Source organism: Falco naumanni, chromosome 8, assembly GCF_017639655.2.
Source record: "Falco naumanni isolate bFalNau1 chromosome 8, bFalNau1.pat, whole genome shotgun sequence".
Classification (NCBI taxonomy): Eukaryota; Metazoa; Chordata; class Aves; order Falconiformes; family Falconidae; genus Falco; species Falco naumanni.
This window is the reverse complement of record NC_054061.1, coordinates 811,776-830,673: the sequence shown is the minus strand read 5'-3', so window position 1 is coordinate 830,673 and position 18,898 is coordinate 811,776. Positions and strand designations below refer to the sequence as shown.

The 18,898-nt window shown below is 44.7% G+C and overlaps 1 long non-coding RNA gene across 1 annotated transcript in view; it reads left to right on the top strand.

The window, feature by feature from the left end:
* LOC121092245 overlaps positions 1-16,289 on the top strand; it is an 85,733-nt gene extending 69,444 nt beyond the window's left edge. The window contains exons 11-13 of the long non-coding RNA XR_005829231.1: positions 12,326-12,380; positions 13,013-14,408; positions 14,545-16,289. This is a non-coding gene — a long non-coding RNA (uncharacterized LOC121092245). The remainder of the gene's footprint in view (positions 1-12,325; positions 12,381-13,012; positions 14,409-14,544) is intronic.
* The last annotated feature ends 2,609 nt before the right edge of the window (positions 16,290-18,898 follow it).

Sequence of the window (18,898 nt, the reverse complement as noted above, 5' to 3'; positions counted from 1 at the left end):
TTTGTTCCAGGATCCCCAGTTACAGCCTGTGTGCTCGGTGCCTCTGGTTAACTTTGCGCAGCATGACAAATGCTCTTTCCCTAAGTGCTTGTTTTTATATAAATACACATACATATATGTGTGATATCATTTGACATATATAAATCTGTGAGTGTGTACTTATCTTTCTATCTATGTATGTATCCTTTGGAAGGAAGCACCCTGTTCTGATCTGCCTGCTTCTTCATCTGTGGCTAATTGAAGGATTATTCACCTCTCATCGTTTGACCAGAGCATGGAGTGAAGCACCTGGGCTCGATCACGCTCTCTTCTTAGTTGCAAAGGGAAGATCAGGAGGCAGCCCGTAACCAAAATGCTTGTGGAACAGGTAAGTCAAAACTCAGCTGGGTGGGCTCTGATGTGCAGTGCTGACGAGGGGCAGCAGTAAGGCACATGCCGCTTCTGCGGTGCGGAGTGCTGTGTGCCTTCAGCCTCCTGAGTCCTGTCTCCCAGGAGTCCTGGGGAGCTCTTCACCCTGGCACTGGCCTTGGAAGTGAAACTGGCTGCAAAAGTCTCAGGGTCAGAATTGGGTGCAGAGGTTTGGGTTGCGAGTCTCAGTACTTCTGCAACCAAGAACACGTAAGCCTTCAGAAACTGAAAAGTTGAGGAAAGGGTTTGTCTGCTGGCCTTAAACTTTTGCAGAGCTTTTTTTTCCCCTTGCTGATGTGACATACAGTGATGGTCAGTAAACAGCCCTACAGAGCAGTGAGTGCAGTGTAGTGCTGGCTGCCCGAATGGATCGCAGCGTCCCCCTCTGATGCAGTCCCTACCCCGCAGGGCACCGCGGGGATGGAGTGCCTGCCGAAGGGATCACATAGGCACGCTGCAGGCTGGTGGCCCTTTGCTCTGCCTGCACAAGGACAGCTGTGAGATGAGCACAGGCTGCTTGGTCAGTACTGCCTTGCACCCAAACCTTCATCAGCATGAGACAGGGCAGCCCGCTGGCTGTGATGGCTATAAGGCCACCTCAGGTATTTGTATCGGTTGTGGTAGGAAATGTTCTCTATGTCATTCTGCTAGAAATAGGCATCAGAATCAATCATGACATGGGATCCCATGTTCTCACAGTATTTTTCCATGCTGGTAAAAATCCGTTTATTTGCCTGCTGTGCTGACTCTGCGCTGAGAAGCAGAGTTCTCCTTTTTCAAATCATGAAACTTTGTCCTCAGTTACATCCATGTGACATAGATGTACAGCTGAAGAATTGTAAAATTTCCATTTTCAACTTACTCCCTGTAACTGCACTTGTGCAGCCCTTCTGTTTTTGGGGATTGGTGCAGGTGTAACCTTCTGGGACTGAACAAATAATTGTGTTGCAGTTGGAGGCTCCAGTACTCTGTGTCTTCCATGAAGGTACAACAGGAACAGCAGCAGTGGTGATGTGCTGCTGAAGTCAGTGGATCTGGGTTTGAATGACTGGGGAAAGGTTGCTGCTGAGATGCTGCTGGCGCCATTTGGCCATAGTCATCTTGAAGAGCACAATCTTGCTCTGTTCTGAGAAGTTTCTTATTGCAGTGCATTTCCCACCACAGCTGAAGCTAAATGGTGCAGTCTCTGAGTATGACAAGTGCAACAGTGACTCAGCCCTGGCCGTACTGTATCTGCCAGAAAGGTTTCAGCTTGTATTTTCTGGCTACTCAAGGAGCAATCAAACATCATTGAAACACCACCGAGTCTTTACAGAGCAATGCAATTATCCTTCCCTGCACCATGTACAAATGCCCTCTTGAGCAGTATGCTAAACTGGGATAGCATTTGATAGCTTTTTCAGGCATATTTTTAATGGGAGATGACCTGAAGAGATGTGTACAATTTCAATATTTGTAATTCAAGTTTATATAGCTTTCACATTGCAGAGTTTTGTTCCTATGAGGTCTGTTTTGTGGGGCAAGTGGTTCAATGTGTGTGGTTTGAGGGCAGCCTCCTTTGTCCTGCTGGATTCTCAGGTACCAGAGGACAGGCTGTAAAACTGCTAGAGTCAGGGGTGGGTATTTTAGGATTATGATTAGGAATTTGCAGTGTTCATCAAAAATACAGATGGACAACTGTGGAAGGAAAATATGTTGAAGTGCAGAATAAGCTTTGCTTCTGCCATCAGCACAGCTCCAACCATCTATTTTGTCTCTGCCTTCTGACGTGTTCCATCTCAGGCAATGGGTCTGGGGGAGGCAGAACTGCTTGAGAGAAGCTGATCTCATGGGCTCCAAGAACTTTGCTTCCACCAAGCTGTTTACTGGGGGTGGAAGAAGAGTTTTGTTATGGCCCTCAATAGATATGAGGATTTGTGAAATGTTTGCCAACAGAGAATGATATTTAGCTGGTACGGTATGTCGTAACTCCTTAGATTTTTATGTAGCTGTGGCAATTTACGTGAGCCAAGGCTCAGCCCCCATATATTGGCAAACACTTCATATACTGCAGCCTGACATGATGCTCTTCCCCTACCCATACACGTCGTATTTTTTTATTATTATTTTCTGGGATTTCAGCAGTTCTGTAAAATGGGGAGGCTGAAGGTGCTCTCTGACCGTCCCACTGAAGAAAGGTCTTGGTTCCATCTGGCCAATTCCTACCTGGCTCACCACTGAACTCAATGTTTTTCACCATTTGGATAATAACTGCAGCACTCACAATCTCAGCAATCTTCTCAGGGACTGTCACCCACATGCTAAGGGCAAGGGAAAACTCTAGGATATACGGTGTTAAGCCACTTCCTTTTTGCCTCCCCACATCTGTTTAAAAGATGGCAAAAACTGAGTCAGGAGAACTGCAGCTGTGAAATCTTTGAAACACAGATGAGAGCCTGAGTGTTTCAGGATAAGACCATTAATTGTCAGCAAAAACTTAGATACATTTTTAATAGGATCATATTATTACTATATCCTATTAATTTCTCATTTGAGTCTCATTCCCACCGCCCACCCCCACCCCACCCCCCCTGCACTGCTAGTAATACATGCAGTTCTCTTTGAAATCTTTTTTTAAAAGTGTCACTCGGTTTGTGTTTCAGCATTGTGCTGCTGTGGGAGTAACCGAAACGTGATTGCAGGGACACAGAGCTCTGCGAGGCACTTGGGGTGACCTGCCTGGCAGTGTCCCCTCAGCCCACAGCCACTCCTGTCTTCTCTGTTTGCCAGCACAGATGCACCCTCTGTGTGCTATTGGTTTGCCATTGCTGTAGCTATGGAGTGAGACGATTTTAATGGTGGGATTTATTTGAATGGCTGTCTAGGATGTCATTTTCAGTCCTACTTAATTTTTTTTTTTTCTCCATCAGCCTGCTTGCTGGCCCAAATTAAATGGCCTCTATGTTCACATGTAAAGAATGCATATGTGTTAGTGTGAGGCCTTTCCTCAATTCAGAATTCAATCTGGTTGTCTTAAGCTTCTGGGAACCAGATGTCTTCCAGCACATCTTCCCTGGGCAGGGCTGGAAAGGCTCTCTCCAGCTGAGGTGTTCTTTTCCACTTGAAGCTCATTTTCTTTTGCTTTTTCTTTTCCTTTTCTCACTCCTGCTGCCTTTCTGCTATAAGTCTTACAAATCCCAGTTCCTTCACATAGCTTGTCTTCCTAGTCAGGAAACACTCAGCATGTTGTAGACCCTATCTTTATTTTTGAACCACATTTCCACTTTCGTGCCTTTCTGCAGTCCTGAATGTTAAGATATTTTTAGATTGTTCTTTTTCCTATTCTGATCAATACATTTACTTCCCTAAAATATGTTTCTTCATACATCTTGTATGAGGCTCCCTAATTAATACCTAGCATGCTCACAAATAGCAATTATTTTCTACCCAGTTCCATTTGTTTCAACATGTATATCTTAGCATGTTTTAGACCTCCATACATCAACTAAGAAGGTTACAAGACTAAGCGGTGGGTAAAAAAAACAGTGCAAAAAAGGTTAAAATGCATAATTTTTCTCCATAGTGGCAGAGTGTTAGCATGTACTGTCTAATGCTGCAACACATGCTGATGGCTGCTGGGCAGTAGTACTGTGCTCTTCTTGCTCTATCCCAGGCAAGTGCCAGGTCATCAGGATGCTGAGGTGTCCTGTTAATTAAAACCTCACCAGGTATGGAGGTGTATGCTAAGGAGTGAGATGGGATATAATGAGGACCCCAATGATGGCATTTTCTGTCCTAGTTTTGAGTTGCTTACAGCTGCTGTCAGGTTTGTCTCTTCCTTAAAATCTGACCTTTCCACTCCAGCCTCTCCACCCTTCGCCCCATGAGAAGCTTGCCTGGTGGAGCTGTTACTGACTCATGTCACTACGATAGAGAGAAAACTGTTTCAAGCACTTCAACGTTTTGCATGCCTGAAACTCTTGAAAGTACTGTTCAGTACATCCACTTTATTTTATGATGTTTAAATATAAGGGTTGCTGTTTCTGAGGGTAGCGTTTTCCTCAGTGTCCTCAATTTTACTAATGAATGAAATGCTTTTGCTCGGTCACCGTACTGCTTTCAGGGTGCTGTCAGAGGTACAGGGAGTCATCTCTGGGACCGTGCAGGGCTCCACTGAGACGAGCTTGCGGTGGTGGTGTCAAACCCCCCACCCCCCAATGCAGCCTCTGCAGGGCTGTAGCCCCTCAGTCCTCTAAGCAGTTTATGCAAGGACAGACACAAGTTGCGGTCGCTTCCTCTTGGTGCAAAGACGTTCAAGAAGGTAATAAGTGGGAAAAATAACAGTTGATCCTGAGGCTGAAACTGGAAGCTGTTTCTGAATATAAATTAACGTGTGACCTCAAACTGTCCTGTTTTCTGTCTGCTTGTCAGCATCTCTCCTTGCCTAAGTCTAGCCTTTGTTTTTCTTCTGTCCCTCTTTCACATTGGTACCCTTTTGTTTGCCCTCTTACTGGCACAAACCTGTGCTGAGAAATGCAAGACAATGCAGCCTGTCTAGAGATGGGTGCTTCTTCATTGTGCTCTGTAGCGATATAAAACTTCCACTTGAATTCTGCATGGGCTGGGTCTAGGTTCCCCTCTGATTTCACCCAGTATGGACAGCCTGTTTTCTTTAAATGAATCCCACGCTCTGAGCCAGGGTGATGCCTTGCCAGCTGCAGCAGAGGCAGGTTGTCAAACTTGCTGCTCATATGAATGTCCCAAACAACTCTTGCTGGCCTTCTCCAAGGGCAGTTGTCCCAGATCTCCAGAGAGCCACAAGCACTTAAACCACATGTGAAGGTGTGAAAACTGGTCCCTGTGTTAGGGGATCAGCATTCGTCTCCCATTCCTTACATCTCCTTCATAGCTGCCTGTCCAGGCTTTCAGAGATGACATCACGTGTCCCTTTGAGAACAGAATATCAGCTGTAAAGTTACCAGCTGAGAAGTCTGACAGCTTAAAAGAAAAGAAAGAAAAAAAATGGTTTCATCAACTTTGTTACTAGCTTTCATTTACTTTGATTTCTGATTTTAAAAGAAGCATAGCCACATTTACTGGTGCAACCGCAATGAGTTACAAAAAGAATTTTTTTGGGAAAAATAGCACTTGTTAAACAAGTCTGTGCTATATGTTAAGAGAAAAACCCAGGGACCTTGGATAGAGTAGTGACTCCTGTGCTGTTGGATGGTGTTGAAGTACAGACCAGCAGATCTTAGATCCTCAGCAGAGCCAGAACTGTTTTCCTTACATGCTATGGAAGATGACCAAACCCATTTTCCCACCTTGGCTTCAAAGATGACTCTTACAGGCGTGATATGGAGCTTCAAATAGGGTGGAGATGTTAAAATTAAAAGTTAGGGGAGAGGAGAAAACACCACTGAGAAGTGACCAGCCCCATGGCACGCTCTCCTGCAAGCCTGATACCTGCAGTGCTCTGCAAGGGCTCTGGCTTTGGGAACCGGGAGTTTGCAGGCACCTTGGAGACATTTTATTCCCTGAAATCTCTCATGAGCCAGTGAAGATTGGGCTTTTCATAGGTGAACATCGAATGCTGTCAGAATTGGAGATTTTGTAGCATCCATAGCGGATACCTCATCTGTTTGTGCAGTAGGTCACTTGGTGTTGCTAGCTGGTCTAAGGAGAATGTAGGAGCCACAGGGAACATGTTTGTACTGTCATGACTGTGTTTTCTGTTCTGTCAGACTTGTCAGGTCTTATGTGCTGCAGCTGTGCAGGCTCAGCCGAAGGGCAGGCCCCACAGCACACGGTGCTGCACTTCTGTAACTGCTTCTCTCTGTTATGGCTAGCACCCAGCTGCTACGTGAAGCATGCTAGAGGAGCAGAACACCAATTTTCACCCATTCATCTCTGCAAGGAGATACAATTTCTGAGTTACCAGTGTTTATTTTAACTTTCAGTTTCTTAAGGAAATGCTGTTTGCTCCTGAGCTCTGCCTTGGAGAGTGCATGGCTGTTGTTGAGCATGATGTGTTTTTCAGAGGTTCTTATGTTGAGCACACAGGCCTATTTAATTGTTCATGTAGCCTAGATCAGAGACACTTTTCCGTCTGAAGACAGACCTTCTAAAACTGTCTGCAATCCCATGTGCCGCGTGCAGCGGGAGCTGCACTGGCAGCAGCAGAAGGAAGATGCCCTCGTGCTGCAGAGCATCTCATCTCCTCAAGGTGTGGCAGCCAGAGTTGTGTGGGCAAGAATAAAGGGGGTTGCTTCTGAACTTCATCATATGCCCTCTCCATTTGATAAAGAGAAAATAGCTGGCAAATCAACAGTGATCTTAACCACTTCTGAGTTGGCATGGCCAACTGGAACTGATAATTGACATTTAAAAAAAAATATGCAGTGCCTCAAATGTTGACATTAGCTCCACAGAAATTGGCTGTTTGTTAAAGACTGCCATTACTGACAATAAGCCAGACATTAATAAACATGCAGTTACTCATGGTCTTTTCTTTTGGCATCTCTAAGCTCCCTTGTTTCTGTTCCCTCTCCCCTGCCCCCCTTGCAGATGTTTTTGACAGGCTCTGGAGGAGATGCTGCTGACTTGCTACCTCAAGCTGGGAAATTGCCATCCTTGCATTGGACTGCCATGCAGTCATCAACTAAAAGCCTGTAGGACTTTGGCTGTTCAGTGTCAGATGATTTGTTATGAGAACTAATATGTAGTTTCTTTATTCCTCTGGATTTTTCTTTACTTATGCCAGCAAATAACACAGTAATTTTTGTCCTTTCTGCTTCACTAAAGGAGAAATAAAATAACATAGCATGCTTTTGCACGCATGCCAAGCAACAGAAGAAAAACTTAAGGGAAATATTCTCTCTAAGATGAATTTTAAGTTTTTTCTTGGCTAGAAAGAGCATATCTATTTCCTGATGCTGTTTTAAAGCTAGGTTTAGTTCACTGCCCAGTAATTTGTGACAGCTGTGGCTTGGGGCCAGCTGGGATCAGTAGGGCGGATGGGCTGCTCTGCCCTGGGCTTGGCAGCCTCTGCACCAAGGGTAAACATCGGTGTGAGCGTTTGTGTGACTAATGGGTCTCAGGTCTGTGGCTTAAACCTGCTCATCACCACCATGCAGCTCCCAGCTCCTTGGTTCTGAGCTGGTAATGGGAGAAGGTTACCCTGGGGATGACCCAACCCTCCGTCAGCTATAGCCACCGGTGATGTGCACTGTCCGAGCATCATTTCACCTGCAGATGTGCACCAGAAAGCACTGGCTCTTCACCTCTTTCCTCCAGCTGTGTGGAAGCTGTTTGCTATGGGTCTGCTCACAAAGCAGACAGACATGCACCCAGGTAATGCAATAAATGCAAAGACTGAATGCTTATCCTCTAGTGCTGGTTAACGAATAACTGGAAGAAGCCAGGATCAGCTGAAGACCCTTTGGTATACATGACCAACAGCTAGAATGCCTCTCTGAATAAGAAAGGAAAAAAGCTTTGAGAAAAAACCTTATGAAAAAGGCTGCTTATTCTGTAGCTAAGGTATGCCTTGTAGCTTTTAATATTTATGTCTCAAGATATATGCGTTCTGCTTCTGCAACCTGCTTGGGATGGCTCTGCAAGTGGTAGGAACCCAGCCAGAAAATTTCATGCTTCAAGCCCAGCCCAGCCCTTGGTGGCTTTTCCCCCTCTTCCCCTACCACCCAGGAAGAGCTGTTGGGAGGTTCAAAGGCAAAACACAGGCACTCACGGGGGCAAATGCCAAGAGGAAAACACAGGATTTACTCTTCCCTTCAAAGGCATGTTGTGTGAGCTGGTGTGACCCAGGGAACCTGCCCTGTGCAGGGAGGGAAGCACAGCAGCACTGATGTGTTTGACCTCCTGGCTTCTGGATCCTGTCCCTTGGTGGGAGCCGGCACTGCGTGCTGCGCCTGAACCCCTGCATCCCTTGGGATAGGGGAAGGGCTGGCATGAAGGAAAGGGGGAGAAACACGGATTTTTCTCCATTTTCTCTCCTAGGTGTTTTTTGAATTGTATGGTTTCCTTAATCTTATGCTGATGGCAACATCTAATACTCATATTTTTGTGGAATACATGAGCTGAGGCACCAAAGCTATTAAAAATTGTCAGTCTGATAACTTTGAAGCATTCAGGAAAAATCCTTGAAACTATTCTACCTGCAAATATTTCAGCAGTTTTTACTTTGCTTTTAGTTGACCTGTACGAACTCTTCAAGAACAGTAAACTGGCAGATCTCTAAGATGTCACTTCTTTTCCAGTGCTGCTGTTTTGGGTCTGAAAAAATTAATTGGGCAACTTCCCCAGCACCAGTTGCAAAAAGCTGATTTTCCACACAGTGGTGACAGCTGCAGAGTGCTTATTGTCTCTGGGATGTTCAAATTATGAAGTCTGGGAAGCTGAGGATCAGAATTAGTTTTAGGTCAGGACGATGGCAGATAAAATTGAGGTGTTAAGAGTGGGCAGAGCAGACATTAAATATTTCAGTGTGAGTTACAAACACATTTAAGGAAACTATTATGTTTCCTTAGCTGTTGCACACTCATATTTCAGTTCAGAGGTTCACAATGAGTGTTTTGATTATTTCATTTCTGTTAATGGGCTCTTATACCGTGTTGTAGTCCTACAATAAGAACATTTTATCATATAAAAATTGGATAGTTCTAACTAGTACTGCTAAATGGAGAGAACATCCCTCTAAATTCATTCATGAGCTCTGCTTTGTGGACTCGCCTCTGTTGGGATGTGAATCTATCTCCAAATAATTGATTTAATAAAATTAGTAACTAGATCTGTGTTGCACAGATCTCTCTCCCTTCCAGTTGGACCAGATACATTTGAGTGTTCAGCTTTAATCTCTCTCTCTTCTTTTTTTTTTTAAATGGCTTTCAGCTTGTTATTGTAGAGAGCCTTTTGCCTGATGCTGGCCATCCCCATTAATTTCACTTTTTTCCTGGCTGATCTTGATTTCTCTAGATACGACCATATGAAGACCACTTCAGATGAGCCTTTTTTTTTTCCCCCTGATATGTTTAATGGGCTGACACATCTTGTTTGTGCCAGGCTTTTTCCTAACGTTCCTGCATCACAGCACATCAGGCTTTCAGCCTGGGTGATAAAAGGAAAATTATTTTATTCAGACATTGCCAAGAGCTGCTGCACCAGCCAGTGGATGGTTTTCTTGTATTGAGACCCAACATGTTATTTGCTTCCTCCTCACTCCTTGCAGCACGCGCCAAGCATGCAAGTCCTGCTTTTTGCAGCAGGCTGAAGCCTTGGCTGAAAAGTCTTGGTGGGATGTGCGTGAAAGGATCCGGCAGCACTCGCACTTGCAGTCACTGACTTCTGAGGCTGCACGCAGATGGGAAGGTTTTTTTATATAAACAAATTACTTGAGAAGGTACTATCAAAATAAAGAAAACCCACACAACTTAATGACATTTGACAAGGTATGGTATTTCCTAAGTTTGCTGGAATGCAGCTGAGGGGTTGGTTTAAAAAGCAGCATTATTGCAAAGTGATCTGGACATTTGGTGTCAATTCCTAATGTCGCTGACTGTTCAATAGCAGGAGCCCAACTCCCCCTTCTCCTGTCACCGAGGGTCAGGAGGGATTTCTATAAAGCTGTTGCACTGATGTGGTACAAGCACAGTGTCAGTGCAATCAAACAGTCACAATGGCTTTACTTAATAAGAGTGTACAGTTTATTTTTTACATAGTAAATTTGCTATGATTTAGGTCAGTGCTTGTGACACCAAATTCTCCTTCCAGAGTTTTTTGGTAAGCTTTAAAAAACCCCACAAAATCAAAACTTGCAAGGGTTTTCGAACCTCAGGTTTTGGAAGGTCCCTACCCAGGTTTTGGCACTCAGCTTTTCAGGGGGAAAAAGTTTGGATTTATTTTTCTGGCTTATGCTCATTGTCCTTTGCTTTGCAAAGTTGAGGGTAACAAAGTATGCTTTCCTCCCCCTCAAATTTTGTTGTCTGTGAACTGTATTTTGCAAATAGGAAGGCTGCAAGGATAGCTGTGGTCAATAAGCACAGGCCAAAGGAGTAACTAGGAATATTGATTGGAAATGAAGGCTTGGTATAATAAATGTGCTGTCTGGGCGGAAGGCTGAATGTGTGGGGCGGGGTGGAGTGTCCTTTTCTATTATTCTTGCAGTTTTTCAAAGCCAAGAAAGAATTGCATTTTTTTTACTTTTTATATATTGAATCAGTTTGTGGTAATAAATTGCCAAATTCTCTGTCCTTGCAATGCTGCAGCCTCTAAAAGTAGGACTTTGCATTTCTTCCTGCGCCCCACCCCCCCTAGGTCTTTGTTCAGAGCATCAGTTTGGCATGCTCATGTGCTAGCATTTGTCCTTGCCTACTTTCAAATTAATTTCATGTGACATGGTAAAAGTGGGGTGAGTAAATAGTTTAAATACTTAGCAAACTATATTTAATGGTGGTTGGTGAGGGAAGCAAATAGTAAAATTTGCTTTCTCCAGAAAGACTTACTGTGGCTGCTAGTTTGTCAGGTTGTATTTCTCAGTGCCGTGTCACGTTGAGTTACGCTGTGGGGTGGTGCTGAACTGCAGTTGCACAATATCACATCAGAGCTTCAAACGGCACTACTTTCTGCAAAGTATTTCAACCAAAATTCAAAGTATGATGCAAAGCCTCTGTGGTTACACAGGTGCTTTTACTGTGAGGCTATTTGCTGTGACTTTAAATACACTTCTAGGTTTCCTCTGCAACAGGCTCCAGCTCTTCCTGATGCCCTGCAGGATGTGCAGTGCTGGCCAAAGGCATTTCTCTGCAGCAGATGAACGCTGGAGCTGGTGGTTCAGCTCCCAGCGGGGACAACCAGCTGCTATGCTACAGTATGGCAAAAAGGTGACGAAAAAGTCAGCCTGTCTCTTGCGCCTATAACCAAAATGTTGAAACCAAGAGTTGTTGACATGAACAAAACCCAGAATGCTTTCCCCAGGAGTTCTGTTTCCCAGGGCTGGTCAGAATCGCATCTCCCTGTGATGGGCAGGTGGCTTCTCGCTGGCCATGCTTCAGGGCTTATTGTTGGAATAATGAATAATTCAAGCTAAGTTGCAACTCAGAAGCAGAGGTAGTGATGCTTTGTCCTTGCTTTCTTTAAATGAGAGTGCTGAGGCTTCACTATCTATCTCACTGCTCTTCTGCATGGGAAGATTTCAAAAAATCATGAACAGGGTTTTATGAGACATCAGAGTCAGGGCACTGGGTGCCTCCATTGCTATTGTGTTTTCACAGCTGATCTATTATTACAGCGGCTTGCACTTTGTGCAAACCAATTAAAATGAATAAGTGTACTCTGATCTAATATTCAACTCATTTTTTGGCATGCAATCATTCATCATAAATGCACATAAAGCTGGAATTCAATTAATCAGCTCATACAATGAGCCTGTCTCTTGCTATTTTTTCCTAATACATTTTTTCTGTGAATAAAAATGTAATTGTCATTGAAAAATATCGAACCAGAGCCACATAACAAATAACTATGGATTTGTAATTAAACCCAATAAAGCCTAAGATGAAGCATAGAAGACAGAGAGCTAAAATCCAATTAAAACTTATTATGAGAAATACAATGCCAGGATTGTTGGCGGGTTTTTTTCCAGGCAGAGCGCAACATACACTGGTTTGTAACAAAACGGTTATCGGTTTTGATAATGAAATCCAAGGTATGATTCAATGACTTTGGGGTAAATAGCTAATGGCAGCAAAAGACAGTGACATACGAGGAAGGCCCAGGAACAGCTCCGTCATCTTCTGTTGTAATCAGAGGTAGGTTGCAGTTATTTCCCCTCCTGTCTATGGGATGCACTTGACTCTGAAGAAACAAGTTATTAATTCTTGTTACCCAGGATGACATCTGATATTACTTGCATTTATTCTAGGAGAGGGGAGTGCTTCGTTTTAGAAGAGCTTTGGCTGTTTGTGCAAGACACTGCGGTGAGTGCACGTGGTGGCTCAGCACGCGCTCATCCAGAGGGTGAGGGGGGAACTGCCCAACCAGGTTTGCCAAAGATGCCAAAGGAGGGAGAAGCTGGAGACTCCTCATGTTCTGGGCAGCGTTTCCAGCTGCAGGAGCCCACCTTGCCGCTCGCCCTGCGTGCCCAGAGCCCAGCTCTGGGAGGAGGGAGCTGTGCCAGTGCCTCGGTGCAGCAACGCCGAGTGCTGCCGAGGAGTGGTGGGGAGGGGGAACCCAGCCCTCTCCCAAAACCTCAGCCTCCTTCGGAGGGCACAGGGGGGTGTTTGGAGCAGGGCACAGGGCAGAAGAGCCCAGGCTCAGCCCCAATCCCCTCAGAGCAGCCAAACTGTCCTGGCCCTGCTGGTGCTCCAGCCTCCTTGCTAGTGGAGGTGCTGCGGCTGGGAATCTTACCTGTTCTTGTCCCAGCTGCTCCAGTTCAATGCAATAAACATTCACCCAGCCAAAAAGAGGGAGGGAAACAGTACTTCTGGTGGTTAGAGCCGAGCAGAGAGGGGCAAGTTCTATGTTTTGGGTGGAACCACAAAGAACATTGTATGTTTTTGAAAAACACCTGAAAGGACCTCTGCCAATCCCTTTATCTCTCCTTACCCAGTAGGCTGATGCTCTGCTGTTCAACCTGCCATTTGCACTTGCCTCCTGAGCGTAAGAAGTATTTCAAAGACCAACCCCATTGGAGTGGGCCACCAGCAGGGACAGGTGAGCAGAAGGTACGTACCCGAGTGCTTTCCATGGCTGGTCCATCCCTGCCGGCAGTGCCAAAGCACCCTCCAGCAGTAGCCAGCACCCCGCAGGCTTGCTGCGGCCACGCGGACCATGTGAATTGATGCAGTATACACGCATGGGTCCATCTTTGGTTCTGTTTGCCTCTTGAGGCTATTTATAGGGCCTGGACGTGTCACAGAAGTTTGATCCTCCAGCTCTCCTTCCCAGCACGCTTTATCCTCCTGGTGCGTGCCTGGCCAGGGAAATTGGTGCTGAGAACGGATCAGCACCGTCTGCCAAGGGAGGACATTAAATTGCAGTGAACAACTTGCAATCCACAGGGGGATAGAAGTGGCTTCTGTTTCTGGGAAAGAAGGAATATAAGAAAGTTTCAGCCTTGTCTAAGACCAACTTCATGCACTAGTCTGACTGCTTGTAATAGTTATTTCTCAAACAGAAATGGCTTACAAATATGAATTGTTTGGGGTTTTGATTTTTTGGGGTTTTTTTTTCCTTTCACTTTGTTCCTAGTCAGAAAGCTTCTTAGACATGGGAAACAAATGTTTGAAGTTCACCTAGACTGAAAACAACTTGACTTTGCACTTAAAATGAAGGGAAGAAAAGATCAGACTTTTCTTCCCAGATTTCTCATTGTTCCAAAATAACTATGATTATTCTCATTTTTTGTTTGTTACTGAGTTCTTCCATTCTGTAACATGTAATTCTCCTAACTGGCAGAGAGAATCAGATATGTCTGGCCTTTCATCCTGACCCCCATAATTTTTAAAAAGTTGATTATAAGCATGACTCCCTAGTACCCATTTTGTGTCTTTGTAGCATTAATGGTCTATTGAATAATACCCAACTCTATTGTTTATCCTTTTTATTTTTGCTAATGGCTGTCATCAGTTTTGCAGCTCTGTGTTTCTTTACCTTAATGTAAATCTGGTGTCGATCAGCCTGAGCAAAGCTGGGAACAGGAGAACAAGATGGAGCAGAGGATCGGTGTGGTCCAGGCAGAGATCTTCCCTCCATATTGTACATGCCTGTCATATTACTTCCATGTCTGGACATCCCCCATTTTCATGTTTTATATTCCAACTGCCATGACAACCGATGTCCTAACCACCAAGATGTTTATCTGAAGCCCCAACCACCCTCTGGGACCAGATGGCAGCCTGGACCCCAGCATGGAGGGAGCCCACAGGACATCCAGTTGCCAAACCTTTAATGATGTCTGATTCTGTGCAACCTGCTTCTTGTTCTGCTCCAAGGGCCAGATTAAGGTGGAGTGTCCCAGTGGTCGCGCAGGCTGTACCTGACACAACTGCACCCCAGAAATCCCTGTTGCGAAGCCTGGGGAAAGCTGGGGTGTTTTATAGGAAAACAGGTCACTCTTATTTTTATCAAACTTATTTTCAGAAATGTCCAAGATGTTGGGACTGATATTTTTCAGACAAACAAGAGCACAGAATGTGACATTTGTGTCCACCTGACCTCTTGTGTCCAAGCTATAAGCATCTGGGAAGTTCCAGATGGTGGGAGCCAGCAAGGAAAAGGCAAGCCTGATCCTTCTGCCTGTTCCTCTCAGCTGTTTTTGGCTGGAAACATCAGATGAGCTGCAGGTAACTTTCCTTTGCATGTTAAGAAGTGGGTGAGCCCCCTCCACTTGGCTTCCATGGCTGCTGGCCTGGCTGGGGCAGGAGCTGTCCGGGAGCCTTTGCCGGCTCAGCTGGAGGGTGCCGCTCCTCCGGGCCATGCTGCTGCCCTTGATTTCGCAGGCTCTCCTGGGTGGCTTAAGTAACCGACAGCTCCAAGACCTCTCCTGTCACTATTCATTCCTTGGAGTGCTCCATGGAGGGGAGAAACCTCAGCTTGTACACTTTGTGGAGAAGTTGCGTAAAGGCAAAAGGCATCTATGGGTTAAATGCTGAATATTTCTGCAAAATCTGGCAAAGTCAGAGACGGGTTTTCAAAACAGCTCTTCTGTGCATGTAAGTGTCTGAAGTGGTTTTGAGCTCTTTGGGAAATGCAGCCACTTACAGTGACCTTCAAGCAAGCAGGAAAGAATCAAGTCATGGACACCATGGACAATGCCAGCTGGTCCCGGTAACGAGTAGCAAGCTCTTAGGAAAGCCTTGATTAAAATTCAGATATACTATAATCTCCCTTTCTTTTTCAGCTGTTATTAGCAGCAACAACTATACAAAAGCAATAGGAAAATGAGGTGACTAGTCTCACCAGCCAGAGAGTAAGGGACGAAAGGCACTTGAAATCAGAGACCAAGATCCCAGTTTGCTTGTCTGAATTTGGTATAGAAAGAATGCACTCTCTGGGTCATTCTGTATTTCTTATATTGCAACAAAACACTGAGCACTCAGCCTAGTGACTGTCAAACGTTGTTATTTAACATAAATTAAGTAGTAAATAACAAGTATCAAAGTTGTCTGATGTAAACACAGTGGCAAACTAGTAAATTTGGGGTAGAGATTGAAACAGTGCTCAGTTATTTGCATATTACAGCCACATCCACCCCTTAGATGTCTTATGCCATGTATTAATTCACTCGCTACACAATTGCTGTCTCAAAAATCTGACCCTCATTTAGTAGCTTTAACCTCAGACCATTTGCCTGGTAGTTAATAATGCTCCTGCGGAGGTACTTGTGACGTGCAATTCATCCTTGCTTCACAGGCTCTTCTTTAACAATTAACAGCATTAACAACGCTCTTAATATTGTCAGCTACACAATCATTATTCAGATTTGGTGCTGGGGCTATAATTGGAACCATCTGTTTGAGGCTTTCTTTTCTGCTCCGGCTTGCTGGTGAAGCTGTCATCTCCTGCTTCTTCATATCAAGCAGAGCCCTGAGGTAAGAAAATGCAGTGCTGGAGGTGGCCACATCCCTGTGCTGCTTCCAGACATGAAACAAAGCTCAGGATTAATGATAAATGAATGTAATTATATTATATACTACTGACCATAATGACAGCACATGGTTTCTGTAAACGTGCTGGCTGGTCTCTTGGGCATGGTAACGGGATGTATTCCCTCATTTCCCAGGCTCTTCAAGTGACAGGGCCCTGGTGCCTTAATAATTGACAGAGCAGGACAGGGTGCTTTGGCACCTCGGAGTGTGTGTGTGTGGGCGGACCCAGCTGATCAGCCCTTGGTCATGATGCACCCGAGCAGCCACGGGCAGGGCTGGACCCAGCACACCCCCTGGCCTCCTGCTGCAGTGCTTTGGGCTCCCCAAAAGGGAAGGGGGTTTTAAGGACTTCAGGTTTTGAGTTTGTGTGCTTCAGTGTTTTAAACCGTGACCACTGGGACAAAGGAGCTTTATTTACCTACTTCAGCCTGTAATAAAGCCACAAGTCCAGACTAGGTCTCCACAGTCACTGCGGGGCAAGTTATTTTGCTGTTGTCTGTTCATACTGGTTGATAGAACATGACTGTCTGTTTCAGTGCCAGGAAACAAAAATACTTAATTTTCATTGAATGAATCCAGAGAAAACCAAACTACACAGTAGACTGTCTTTATCCTCTCCAGTCTGTTATATGCAAACAGATTCATGCCCTGTGCTCGGTTTGGTAGCACCCTCTAACCTTCGTGATGGTCGTATTGAACCCAGTCATTCCACTGGCCAGACGGGTGGGAACTGTAATTAAGAATTTAACATAAGCATAAGTTTAAGCTTTTAGGTGCTGAAAGGCATGCTGGTATTCTAATTCAAGCAGACAAACCTGAGCTTGTTGTAAACCAGCCAGGTCCCACAGAGATAATAGCATACGTGCACCAGCGAAGGCTCTAGCAGATCATGTAAAACTAACGGAGACAGGGGCATGTCTCCAAGAGAAGCCTACGTGAGGCTTGAGCTTTTCTCATCCACAAAGCTAGCAAAATTTGAGCTGGCGAGCTCATACACTCAGTACCTCAATAGAGGTCAGTTGAGTCTTTGAATCTATACCCTAAAATCCTACTTAGATTTCATATTCTAACTCATTAAAATACCTTTGTCACTTTTCTATTTATATATTTGCATGTGTTTGTATGTTTGTACATATAAAAAGGTTTCTTAATTAAAAAGAAAAAAGTGGCATGGCATTTAAAGCCATGCTACACATTTAAATGAAGCTGTAAAAAAAAATAGAGATTTTTGGAACAGACAGTAGCTGAACTCTTCTATATTCCCTGTCCTAAAGGACAGTATTATAAACTCTGCTGTCAAGATACAAAGCCTCAAGGATGCTGCTCTATAAATCATACCCATTAGTAAGTGTGGTGTTGATTTTTCCTTGACTTTTGGACTATTTTAAACCAGCATTCAATTATTCTTTCATGTGCTTGAGTACCTGCAGCGACTTTGACGTGGTGATGAAGGTAGCTGCCAGCCCAGCCAGCCTGACCCACCACTCGCCACACTGCAACCTCCCGCTTCTCCAATTTCTCAGCTGAGCAGCCAAGTTGTACAGCTCTGACTCGATCCGCCGGCATCTCATTTGCTTCCCCGGCTGCATGGAGGGCTCAGACCACACGTACACAGCGATAACAGCTGACTTTGTTGGCCTCGCGTTAGGGAGCAGCTGTGCCTTCCAAAAGCAAAAACGATGGAAAAGAATAAACATTCTGGAGTTAAAATGATAAATTGGTGCCCACGTACAAGCAGAGGGAGGCAACAAGTGGATTCATTTAGCAGAGAAAATGCACGTATTTAACAGGGACTTCATCTTGCTGAATGCTGATGACTTCCACACCAGAAAGTATGAATTCTCCACAGCCAAGCCAAGGATGCAACTCACAGGTGCCAGGCTGAGGGGTTGTTATTAATTTGCATTCAGCACCATGCAAAGAACTTTTTCCTTGAATTGGTTGCACCGCTGAGAATAAAAAACTCTTTTGGATAGAATAAGTTCCTAAGATTTCTTGAGGGTGGGGGAGAGCACTCTCCTCCCTTTTTCATGGGTACTGAAGACTTTCATAGGAAGGATTACAGTCACTGCCTGCCCATGGGGAATGATTTCTCGCAAGCAGCAGGCCAGCCTGACCTTTGACACCTTGCTGCGCCGAGCGCACGAGGGCCAGCAGTTCTGCTGGGTGCCCGCTGCGTGTGTGGGAGGGGGTGCTCTGCCCTCCCCCGGTGGGGCTTCTGTTGGCTTCAAACCTACCCAGCAAGCCAGCACGATGCTGCCAGAGTCGTCATCACTGCACAGTGTGGGCTCCCGAAATTATGCAGAATTATGCATGCAAGTTGCTTTCTGAAATTAGCTGCACATGTTTATATTAACATGCAAATAAAGCAACTTCAAAATAAAACAAAAACATGAAAATGTCTATTCATTAAGTTCAGTTTTATGGCATAATTGATTTGTGTGGGGTGGGCATGTCTGGTGCTTTCTCTGATTACCTTCCTGATGCTGAAGAAATCCACAACAATCATACTGATAACAAACCATTTAAACATATTCAATTAAATTACTGGTAATTCTGAAATGGCTCAATATTGCACATGGGTTGGTTTAATTTTTATGTAAATTCTACCCCTGATTTAGCAAAGTCTTAATTGTTTAACAGCAGATTAGGCTAAATTATTTTAATTGAATTTTATGTGATTTTTTAACCTCTGCCTTCAAGGAACCCATTCATAAAGCTTTTTCTTTCAGATGTTGTGTACAGAGAGAATTGCATGCTGGTGCCTGTTCTTCTGGCTTCACTTTAGGCCACTATGTATTTCAAATCCAAGTAAAATCAAAATGTTGCTCATTTTGCAAGGGATG